The sequence below is a fragment of the Oncorhynchus kisutch genome, unplaced genomic scaffold, assembly GCF_002021735.2.
Source record: "Oncorhynchus kisutch isolate 150728-3 unplaced genomic scaffold, Okis_V2 Okis05a-Okis16b_hom, whole genome shotgun sequence".
In the NCBI taxonomy this organism is placed as follows: Eukaryota; Metazoa; Chordata; class Actinopteri; order Salmoniformes; family Salmonidae; genus Oncorhynchus; species Oncorhynchus kisutch.
In genome coordinates, this window is record NW_022261982.1 from 1168771 (window position 1) to 1181021 (window position 12251).

The 12251-nt window shown below is 45.2% G+C and overlaps 1 protein-coding gene across 5 annotated transcripts in view; it reads right to left on the reverse strand.

Annotated features, from left to right (window-relative positions):
• LOC109876944 (microtubule-associated protein 2) overlaps nt 1-12251 on the reverse strand; it is a 98258-nt gene that overhangs the window by 31181 nt on the left and 54826 nt on the right. The window lies entirely within an intron of this gene.

Here is a 12251-nt window from a genome sequence, read left to right on the forward strand (position 1 = left end):
CCTCATAAGGCTGTGTGGAACATGGACCACCTGTCTCACTCTCAACCCTAACATGCTCAAATCAACAACAAGAACAAGGGCTACAGTCTGATTCTCTGCCCTCCTCCTCATGTCTGCTCTTGTATACTTCCCCTCGAGGATCTAAAAGGAATGGACTGTTGTGAGGTAAATGGGTAAAACTACCTCAAACCATGTTTGCACCAATCCAATGCCTTTAAATGCATAAGGGGGAGTGAAGGAATGCATACTTCTGGAGAAGGGTAGAGGAATGGGAAGGCAGACAAGGCTTTATTTCAGTCACTCAGTATTGTAAATAACAAACACATTAACTGGGCTCTGCAGCTTTTACAATTCAATTGGGAGTTTAAAGAGAAACAGATTTGATTTGTCTCGTGCCCTCTCGCCTTAGCAGTAAGAATCATGCATATTACGATCCAGTGGAGAGACCAAAATGAGAAGAGTCAACACACACACACACACAGACACCCTAAGGAGACGGTTACCATGGTAACAGGCCCTACAAGTCAGCTGGGATCCTACAGATGGCCCAGACAGGCTTCTAAGTACATACACACACACACACACACACACGAACGCACGTGCACGACACGCACACCTCGCCCATCTGCACATGGCAGGGAGACCACAGCTCTCATTATCTGTGATTCCCCACATCATCAGATGTAGTCAACCCTCAGTCAGGGAACAGACAAGATGTAGTCAACCCTCAGTCAGAGAACAGACAAGATGTAGTCAAACCTCAGTCAGGGAACAGACAAGATGTAGTCAACCCTCAGTCAGAGAACAGACAAGATGTAGTCAACCCTCAGTCAGAGAACAGACAAGATGTAGTCAACCCTCAGTCAGAGAACAGACAAGATGTAGTCAGCCCTCAGTCAGGGAACAGACAAGATGTAGTCAACCCTCAGTCAGGGAACAGACAAGATGTAGTCAACCCTCAGTCAGAGAACAGACAAGATGTAGTCAAACCTCAGTCAGGGAACAGACAAGATGTAGTCAACCCTCAGTCAGGGAACAGACAATATGTAGTCAACCCTCAGTCAGGGAACAGACAAGATGTAGTCAACCCTTAGTCAGGGAACAGACAATATGTAGTCAACCCTCAGTCAGGGAACAGACAAGATGTAGTCAACCCTCAGTCAGGGAACAGACAAGATGTAGTCAACCCTCAGTCAGGGAACATGCAAGATGTAGTCAACCCTCAGTCAGAGAACAGACCAGATGTAGTCAACCCTCAGTCAGGGAACAGACAAGATGTAGTCAACCCTCAATCAGAGAACAGACAAGATGTAGTCAACCCTCAGTCAAGGAACAGACAAGATGTAGTCAACCCTCAGTCAGAGAACAGACAAGATGTAGTCAAACCTCAGTCAGGGAACAGACAAGATGTAGTCAACCCTCAGTCAGGGAACAGACAATATGTAGTCAACCCTCAGTCAGGGAACAGACAAGATGTAGTCAACCCTCAGTCAGGGAACAGACAATATGTAGTCAACCCTCAGTCAGGGAACAGACAAGATGTAGTCAACCCTCAGTCAGGGAACAGACAATATGTAGTCAACCCTCAGTCAGGGAACATACAAGACGTAGTCAACCCTCAGTCAGAGAACAGACAAGATGTAGTCAACCCTCAGTCAGGGAACAGACAAGACGTAGTCAACCCTCAGTCAGAGAACAGACAAGATGTAGTCAACCCTCAGTCAGAGAACAGACAAGATGTAGTCAACCCTCAGTCAGAGAACAGACAAGATGTAGTCAACCCTCAGTCAGGGAACAGACAAGATGTAGTCAACCCTCAGTCAGGGAACAGACAAGATGTAGTCAAACCTCAGTCAGGGAACAGACAAGACGTAGTCAACCCTCAGTCAGGGAACAGACAAGATGTAGTCAAACCTCAGTCAGGGAACAGACAAGACGTAGTCAACCCTCAGTCAGGGAACAGACAAGATGTAGTCAACCCTCAGTCAGGGAACAGACAAGATGTAGTCAACCCTCAGTCAGGGAACAGACAAGATGTAGTCAACCCTCAGTCAGGGAACAGACAAGACGTAGTCAACCCTCAGTCATGGGAACAGACAAGATGTAGTCAACCCTCAGTCAGGGAACAGACAAGACGTAGTCAACCCTCAGTCAGGGAACAGACAAGATGTAGTCAACCCTCAGTCAGGGAACAGACAAGACGTAGTCAACCCTCAGTCAGGGAACAGACAAGATGTAGTCAACCCTCAGTCAGGGAACAGACAAGACGTAGTCAACCCTCAGTCAGAGAACAGACCAGATGTAGTCAACCCTCAGTCAGAGAACAGACAATATGTAGTCAACCCTCAGTCAGAGAACAGACAAGATGTAGTCAACCCTCAGTCAGGGAACAGACAAGATGTAGTCAACCCTCAGTCAGGGATTGCGGGAGACACAGACGTCGGTATTTCCTCTTAGGAATCGGGCAAAGAAAGTTCTACTTTCTAATGTGTCACCATTCGTTAGAGATGAAGTGTTGGAGGGAGAGTTATCTTGTCATGGTCAACTTGTATCTACAATAAAAAGTGTTATTTCTGGATGCAAATCTCCTTTGTTGAAACATGTCGTGTCTCATAGGTAGACAAGTGCACATGATTTTAAAGAAGGATACTGACCAACTGAATTTAGCGTTTAGTTTTAAGATTAACGGATTTGATTGTGTTGTTGTGTTGTCCTGAGAACCAGCACGCAGAGCCCGGTAGCAGCTCTAGCGGGGGTGCAGGTAATGCACCACCGTGAAGGGATGAACGTGAGACTGCGACCGGGGTCGCTGAGTCGGTGCTGGAAAATGAAAGTGGAGTTCAAGAGGAGATTGAAACAATGGAAAATGAAGCAGCTGTGTTTAAAGTACCGATGATTAAGAGGAAGAATTTAAGGGGTGATGAAGGTTGTAATTCTAAGAGGAAGGTAGAGATTGATAAATCAGTTGAGGTTTGACAAGCCCTGAAATCGCTAGACTCTGTTACCAGAGTGACAAGTGATTTAAATTCTAAAGGAAATGAAAGAGTTCAGTCACAGCCTTAACGTTGGAAAGACATGTGTTTTCTGTCTCGTTCTCTGTATTTGTTTTTCAGCCATGAGCAGTTTTAAGATTTCTTCTTTAGACGTAAATGGGGCGAGAGACGTATAGTCATAAAAGCTCAAAGAGTAGGGGTGTGGCTATCCTGTTCTCAAAAGGGTTTTGCCTTTGTCATATGAGGATGAAGAGAGAGTTGAGGGAAGGTTATTAAAAGTTAGGTATGAAAACATCACTGTGTGTATATACATGTATATACCCCACTAGTGGCAGAGACATCAAATACCATTGAGAAATGTAACAATAAGGATTATTTATTTATTGCTGGGGATTTTAACTGCACAGTCAGCGATTTAGACAGAAACCACAAAGAACCTCATTTAGCATCAAGGACCTTTTTAAAGCGCCTTATTGTAACACATGAACTGTGATATTTGGCGGAGCCAACATGGAGGCACGAGACAGTACACATGGGCCCAAGTGAGAGAGAACACCATCTCTCTGACCAGGGTTGATAGGTTTTATTGTTTTGAGCATCAATCTCAGGTCTGTAAATCAAGTGTGATAAACCCCAGTGGGATTTTTGATCCATTTTGATAACATCATTTAATAACATAGGAGGTGTACATTAACACTGTAAAACCCAAAAGTGCATACTGGCATTTTAATATAACTTTCCTGAGTGATGCTCACTTCAGGAAATGTTGTAGTTTTTTCTGGGAGAGGTAGAGGTCTCAAAAGGCCAATCCCTTCAACAGTGGTAGGATATAGGGAAAATCCAGATTCAACAATTCTGTAATAAATACACGATGAATGTCACCAGAGATATCATCAGATCAAATTTAAAAAATATATATATTTTACCTTTATTTAACTAGGCAAGTCAGTTAAGAACAAATTCTTATTTTCAATGACGGTTTAGGAACAGTGGGTTAACTGGTCTAGGAACAGTGGGTTAACTGGTCTAGGAACAGTGGGTTAACTGGTCTAGGAACAGTGGGTTAACTGGTCTAGGAACAGTGGGTTAACTGGTCTAGGAACAGTGGGTTAACTGGCCTAGGAACAGTGGGTTAACTGGCCTAGGAACAGTGGGTTAACTGGTCTAGGAACAGTGGGTTAACTGGTCTAGGAACAGTGGGTTAACTGGCCTAGGAACAGTGGGTTAACTGGTCTAGGAACAGTGGGTTAACTGGCCTAGGAACAGTGGGTTAACTGGTCTAGGAACAGTGGGTTAACTGGTCTAGGAACAGTGGGTTAACTGGTCTAGGAACAGTGGGTTAACTGGTCTAGGAACAGTGGGTTAACTGGTCTAGGAACAGTGGGTTAACTGGCCTAGGAACAGTGGGTTAACTGGCCTAGGAACAGTGGGTTAACTGGCCTAGGAACAGTGGGTAAACTGGCCTAGGAACAGTGGGTTAACTGGTCTAGGAACAGTGGGTTAACTGGCCTAGGAACAGTGGGTTAACTGGTCTAGGAACAGTGGGTTAACTGGCCTAGGAACAGTGGGTTAACTGGTCTAGGAACAGTGGGTTAACTGGCCTAGGAACAGTGGGTTAACTGGTCTAGGAACAGTGGGTTAACTGGTCTAGGAACAGTGGGTTAACTGCCTTGTTTAATGAACGCTTTATAGTCTGAAATAGTGGAAATCCTGATGTTAGTTGAGCTCACAGGAGATCGAGGCCATACTCAGGCCCTCAAGAGGAAAAAAGCCACATTGGCAGACCTGCTGGGTATCAGAGCACAGGGGGCATTGGTGAAACTGAGAAGTACGTTTCAGGGAATCTCTGAAATGGATGCCTCATCCAAATTTTACTTTGGTTTAGAGGAAGATAATGGACAAAGCAGAATTATTAATTGCCTCAAATCAGCTGTTGGACAGGAGCTCACTAGCCATAGTGAAGTTAGAAAGAGGGCAGTAGAGTTCTATGCTGAGCTCTACAACTGGGAGTACAAAGAGGACATAACAGTGACACAACAGTTTCTTGATGGGCTCCCACAGGTGGCTGCAGAAGCTCAGGTTGAGCTAGATCAACCATTGTCTTTGCAGAAGCTCAGGTTGAGCTAGATCAACCATTGTCTTTGCAGAAGCTCAGGTTGAGCTAGAGCAACCATTGTCTTTGCAGAAGCTCAGGTTGAGCTAGATCAACCATTGTCTTTGCAGAAGCTCAGGTTGAGCTAGATCAACCATTGTCTTTGCAGAAGCTATACACTGCTTTGGAAAATGGAAGGGCACTGGGCATTGATGGGCTTTAGTTTGACCGGAGGGTTACTACCGATAAGCTGCAGATGGGCTGTCCTCCCTACTGCCAAAAAAGGGTGACCCTAGGGAGGTGAAGAACTGGAGGCCGGTGGCCTTAATGTACACTGATTATAAGATCCTGTCCAAGGCTTTGTCCAACAGGCTGAGGGAGGTGATGTGGCAAATCATACACACGGACCAGTCCTTCTGTGTTCCCGGCAGGCAGATAGGGGACAACATTTCCCTGATTCAGGACTTTTTGGACGTCTCTAGGGCTATTGGGTTGAATGCTGGTCTAATTTCAATTGATCAGGTGAAGGAAATTTGACTGAGTTGAACATCAATACTTATGGCACACCTTTGAGGCTTTTGGTTTCAGCTCTGGTTTTATTGCCATGATCAGGGTGATATATGGTGACATTGAAAGTGTATTGAAAGTTAACGGTGGCATGAGTGCTCCTTTTAAAGTGTGTAGAGGAACTAGACATGGGTGTTCATTGTCGGGAATGTTATATGTCATCGCTATAGAGCCACTACTAAATAGCATTAGAAGTCGCATTGAAGGAGTGTACAGTACTTTTCAGGGGGTATTCCTCCTATTCGTCTCTCTGCCTATGCTTATGATGTAGTTATTTTAGTGAAAAATCAAGCGGAAGTCGATAGTTTGAGTCTCGTGGTTGATCGGTTTAGGGAATATCCTCTGCAAAGATAAATTGGGGGAAATGGTCATGAGGGATCATGGGTTTGCAGGGGGGCTGGAATGGTGTAAGGGAGGTTTTAAGTATCTTGGAATGTAGATAGGGGATGAGGGGACAATGGAAAACAATGTAATGGGGAGGTTGAAATGGTGGAAGAGAGGATGAGGAGATGGCATTGGTTGTTATCTCATATGTCACTATTATTGTTAACAATGTGGTTGGAGTATAATAAAGGTGTCCAGAAGAGAGATTTGTTTTAAATACTTGAGTATAAAATAAAGGTTTTAAAAACTCAAACTCCTCTCTCTCTCACCCTCCCTTCCCCTCTCTCTAACTCTCTTTCAATCTCTCACCCCTCCCCCCCTCTCTCTCTCTCTCTAACCTCCTTCCCCTCTCTCTCACCTTCCCTTCCCCCCCCCCCTCTCTCTCTCTCTCTCTCGCTCTCTGCGGTCCTGGCAGTGTAGAAAGGAGTTCACAGTGAACTAGGCCAATGTCTGCTGTAGTGGAGTGGAAGGAGGTGGTTGAGAGGATGAGATCTCTGTGTGATCAACAGAGGAAAGAAAAGCCCTACTGCGACACACACAGAGTGAGAGAGAGCGAGAGAGAGAGAGAATCGAAGCCAAAGGAATGTCTAGCCTGGCTGTTGCTAAGGAGAAAGTGTGGCTTGCTGAGTCTACCTTTACAGTACACCGCTAGGGAGATGATGAGGAATTAGCATCTCATTGACCTGATAAGGAAAGGCTGTTTCCATATCATTGTGATCCAGTCATGCTAACATTATCTGACTCCCCCCTCCCCGTCACCCTGTCCATGCTCACCCCCCATTACAGCACAAAAACACTCAAACAAGCAGTGTGAGAAAGAGGGATAGTGCCTAACTGTCTAACAGTCTAATACCTCACATTCCATTAGAAGCTGGCGGAAAATCTCTTTTCATCCCTTTGTACTGTGAGATGAGACGATATCAGACACACATAGAAAGGACGATCAATACCAGAAAATCGGCTTTTCTTCCTGTCATCTCTGTTCCTGTCATATCTGCTATAGTGACATTTTTTCTCTCCATATAAGCCTTAGTAAACAGTGCAGGCAGTATGCAGGCCAGGGGACATGAGAATGTCCTGTCCTATCACTTCTAACACTGACTGGTCAGACTGGGCTAGTTCTCCCTGGTTGGAACATGCAGGGCCTGGCTATCATATACCAGCAGATAGAGTACACAGAGTGAGGGATTGGAGAGAGAGAAATATTGATGGTTGGATGAAGATGGTTTGCTTTTGTGCGTGGCAGGACAGGAAGCCTCATGGGCTTTCTGAGTTCCACTCAGGTCAGTAGGCATCATAAGCTCCCTTCCTCCCTCCCTCCATCTCTCTCTGCCTCCCCTCTATAGTCTATATTTCCCCCCCTTTTCTCCCACTACCTCTCTCCCACCCTTCTCTCTCTCTCTCTCTCTCTGTCTCTCACCCCCATCTTGCCCTCCCTCTCTTCCTCCCTTGTCTCATTCTTTTCACCCTCCTCTTCTCCCACTACCTCTTTCTATGACCATTCTCTCTCTCTCTCTCTCTCTCTCTCTCTCTCTCTCTCTCTCTCTCTCTCTCTCTCTCTCTCTCTCTCGCTCTCTCTTTCTCTCTCTCTTTCCCTCTCTCTTTCAATTAAATTCTCCCTCCCTCCCTCCCTCCCTCCCTCCCTCCCTCCCTCCCTCCCTCCCTCCCTCCCTCCCTCCCTCCCTCCCTCCCTCCCTCCCTCCCTCCCTCCCTCCCTCCCTCCCTCCTTCCTTCCTTCCTTCCTTCCTTCCTTCCTTCCCTCCCTCCCTCCCTCCCTCCCTCCCTCCCTCCCTCCCTCCCTCCCTCCCTCCCTCCCTCCCTCCCTCCCTCCCTCCCTCCCTCCCTCCCTCCCTGTCTCCCTCCCTGTCTCCCTCCCTGTCTCCCTCCCTGTCTCCCTGTCTCCCTGTCTCCCTCCCTCCCTGTCTCCCTCCCTCCCTCTTTCATAAGCCCTGTCCCCTTCCTGCTCCTCTACTGGGGCAATCTTCATGCCTCCCTGAGTTCTGTTCATCAGAATGTCAGCCGCCATTTAGGAGACCGAATTCCTGCTAGTGCCAGCCAATCACAGTAGCTCAGATCAACCTGCCCCTGTAATCCTTGTGGTTTGTGAGGACACCGTCTTGTGGGGACGGAGTGGTCATACAAGGACATACTGTACATAGGTCCTTACATCAACCCTGGGTAGCTATAGATTCAGGGTGTGCAGATGTGTAGGTTGTCATGAATGTTGTTCTGGAGGCAGCTCTGCTTGTGGTCACTATCTGGCACAGACATAAAGTCATTAAACCTAATGCCTAACCCTAACCTTATATTAAGACCAAAAGCACATTTATGTTTTCATAAATCTTTACAATTTAGACTTTCCGGCTGGCCATCTAGTGGAAAGGGCTCAGTTCTGCCTCCAGGGCTAGACTCATGACATTAAATGTCAACCTGTTGCAGATGTTCACCTTTGTCAAGGTTTAGGATAATACCATCTCATATATTTATGGTGACTCAGCAGAGACAGATAGTAGAATACAAGGCAGAATGGTAGTAGAATACAAGGCAGAATGGTAGTAGAATACAAGGCAGAATTGTAGTAGAATACAAGGCAGAATGGTGGGAGAATACAAGGCAGAATGGTAGTAGAATACAAGGCAGAATGGTAGTAGAATACAAGACAGAATGATAGTAGAATAGAAGGCAGAATGGTAGTAGAATACAAGACAGAATGATAGTAGAATAGAAGGCAGAATGGTAGTAGAATACAAGGCAGAATGATAGTAGAATACAAGGCAGAATGGTAGTAGAATACAAGGCAGAATGGTAGTAGAATACAAGGCAGAATGGTAGTAGAATACAAGACAGAATGGTAGTAGAATACAAGGCAGAACGGTAGTAGAATACAAGGCAGAATGGTGGTAGAATACAAGGCAGAATGGTAGTAGAATACAAGGCAGAATGGTAATAGAATACAAGGCAGAATGGTAGTAGAATACAAGGCAGAATGGTTGTAGAATACAAGGCAGAATGGTAGTAGAATACAAGGCAGAATGGTGGGAGAATACAAGGCAGAATGGTAGTAGAATACACGGCAGAATGGTAGTAGAATACAAGGCAGAATGGTAGTAGAATACAAGGCAGAATGGTAGTAGAATACAAGGCAGAATGGTAGTAGAATACAAGGCAGAATGGTAGTAGAATACAAGGCAGAATGGTAGTAGAATACAAGGCAGAATGGTAGTAGAATACAAGGCAGAATGGTAGTAGAATACATGGTAGAATGGTAGTAGAATACAAGGTAGAATGGTAGTAGAATACAAGGCAGAATGGTAGTAGAATACAAGGTAGAATGGTAGTAGAATACAAGGCAGAATGGTAGTATAATACAAGGCAGAATGGTAGTAGAATACAAGGCAGAATGGTAGTAGAATACAAGGCAGAATGGTAGTAGAATACAAGGCAGAATGGTAGTAGAATACAAGGCAGAATGGTAGTAGAATACAAGGCAGAATGGTAGTAGAATACAAGGCAGAATGGTAGTAGAATACAAGGTAGAATGGTAGTAGAATACAAGGCAGAATGGTAGTAGAATACAAGGTAGAATGGTAGTAGAATACAAGGCAGAATGGTAGTAGAATACAAGGCAGAATGGTAGTAGAATACAAGGCAGAATGGTAGTAGAATACAAGGCAGAATGGTAGTAGAATACAAGGCAGAATGGTAGTAGAATACAAGGCAGAATGGTAGTAGAATACAAGCACAGTGAAGTGTGAATGAACAGCATTCAACAAGGAGGTATTCAGTGAGGTGAAACATTCAGGACGCTACTGTACACGTCAGACAATCATCAATCATATCTGTATACACAGGGCCTTCAGAAAGTATTCATACCTCTTGACTTATTCCACATTTTGTTGTGTTACAGTCGGAATTCAAAATGAATTAAACACTAATTTATCTCCAATACCCACAATACCCCATTATGACAAAGTGAAACGTTTTTTTGACATTTTTGCACATGTATTAAAAATGAAATACAAAAAAATCTAATTTACATAAGTATTCACACACCCTTTGGCAGTGATTACAGCTGTGAGTCTTTCTGGGTAAATCTCTAAGAGCTTTCCACACCTGGATTGTGCAACATTTACTCATTATTATTTTCAATTTTTTTCAAGCTCTGTCAAATTGGTTATGCCAGGGTATTACACCAGGGTATTAACCAGGGTATTAACCAGGGTATTAACCAGGGTATAACAGCAGGGTATTAACCAGGGTATTACCAGGGTATTACAGTAGTGTATTACACCAGGGTATTAACCAGGGTATTAACCAGGGTTTGAACCAGGGTATTACAGCAGGGTATTACAGCAGGGTATTAACCAGGGTATTACAGCAGGGTATAACATCAGGGTATTATGCCAAGGTATTACACCAGGGTATTAACCAGGGTATTACAGCAAGGTATAACAGCAGGGTATTATACTAGGGTATTAACCAGGGTATTAACCAGGGTATTACAGCAGGGTATTACACCAGGGTATTAACCAGGGTATTACCGCAGGGTATAACAGCAGGGTATTACACCAGAGTATTACAGCAGGGTACTCTTTAAACAAGAGTCATATTCAGAAAGACACATCATAGCAAAAAGTGATCTGTGTTCTGATTGGATAAGTTCGGGTTCTAGAGCTCCGCCTCATTGTTTCAATACATTTTGTCCCTACTGAACTTAGCCCAGGTTTGACGTCAGCACAAGGTGAAAGTAGAGAATTTATAATGTTCCCTGCTGTTGCTGCATTGCAGAGCTCTGTCTCCAGCTGCAGCCAGTCAGCCAGTCAGTTAGTCAGCCAGCCAGTCAGTCAGCCAGTCAGTTAGTCAGCCAGCCAGTCAGTCAGCCAGTCAGCCAGTCAGGTCAGACAGCCAGTCAGTCAGCCAGTCAGGTCAGGCAGCCATGTCAGACAGCCAGTCAGTCAGCCAGTCAGCCAGCCATGTCAGCCAGCCAGTCAGTCAGGTCAGTCAGGTCAGCCAGCCAGTCAGTCAGGTCAGTCAGGTCAGCCAGTCAGTCAGTCAGGTCAGTCAGGTCAGCCAGCCATGTCAGCCAGCCAGTCAGCCAGCCAGTCTGCCAGGTCAGACATGCCTTTCAACCAAGACCTTAGTGCAGCAGTCTACTGTAGGACCTTGCATAACAACAGTAAGAAAGTGACAGCCTGAGTCACTAGCCATTACAGTCATTAGGCCTGCAGGATAGTTACTTATAGTTATTACCCCCTCAACCGAGTGTGTGTGTGTGTATGTCCGTGTGTGTGTCTGTGTGTGTGTGTGTGTGTGTCTGTGTGTGTGTGTGTCTGTGTGTGTCTGTGTGTGTGTGTGTGTGTGTGTGTGTGTGTGTGTGTGTGTGTGTGTGTGTGTGTGTGTGTGTGTGTGTGTGTGTGTGTGTGTGTCTGTGTGTGTGTGTGTGTGTGTGTGTGTGTCTGTGTGTGTGTGTGTGTGTGTGTGTGTGTGTGTGTGTGTGTGTGTGTGTGTGTGTGTGTGTGTGTGTGTGTGTGTGTGTGTGTGTGTGTGTGTGTGTGTGTGTGTGTGTGTGTGTGTGTGTGTGTGTGTGTGTGTGTAGATGGCCAGGTATGACCAGGTGGTGTCTACTCCACGGGTCAGACAGACATATATGACATGACCAGAGGCCATTACAGTCCCACTAATGGACGTCAGGCTAAGTGACATCAACAACTCAATAATACCTTGTTGCTGGTCAGTGTTGAAGGGAATAAAGCCAGTCATGGCCTCTCTGGTTGGACTGTTAACTCTGGTCAGCTTGGACTGTTTCTAAACTTTGATTGGTCAGGTTGATTTGTTTCTAAGTTCTGATTGGTCAGGTTGGACTGTTTCTAAACTTTGATTGGTCAGGTTGGTTTGTTTCACAGTTGTGATTGGTCAGGACAGGAGCAGACCAGTTATAGTGCTGTTGGGCTATCAGGCTAATAACCTACACTGGGATTTGAACATGTTTTCTGTTGGCTGGAGGATTACTTGTGAGAGAACAGGTTTATACTGTCCACACTCACAGGCAAATCACACAATTGCTGTCAATAACCTTCTGGCCATGAGAAACACACTGCTGATAACATTTCAGCATTGAGTAAGTGCCAGTAAATGTCTACAACGTATCAATAAAACCTTAATGGATCCTCAACATGTCAAACGGAATGGAGATTGAGAAGCAACAGGACAGACTA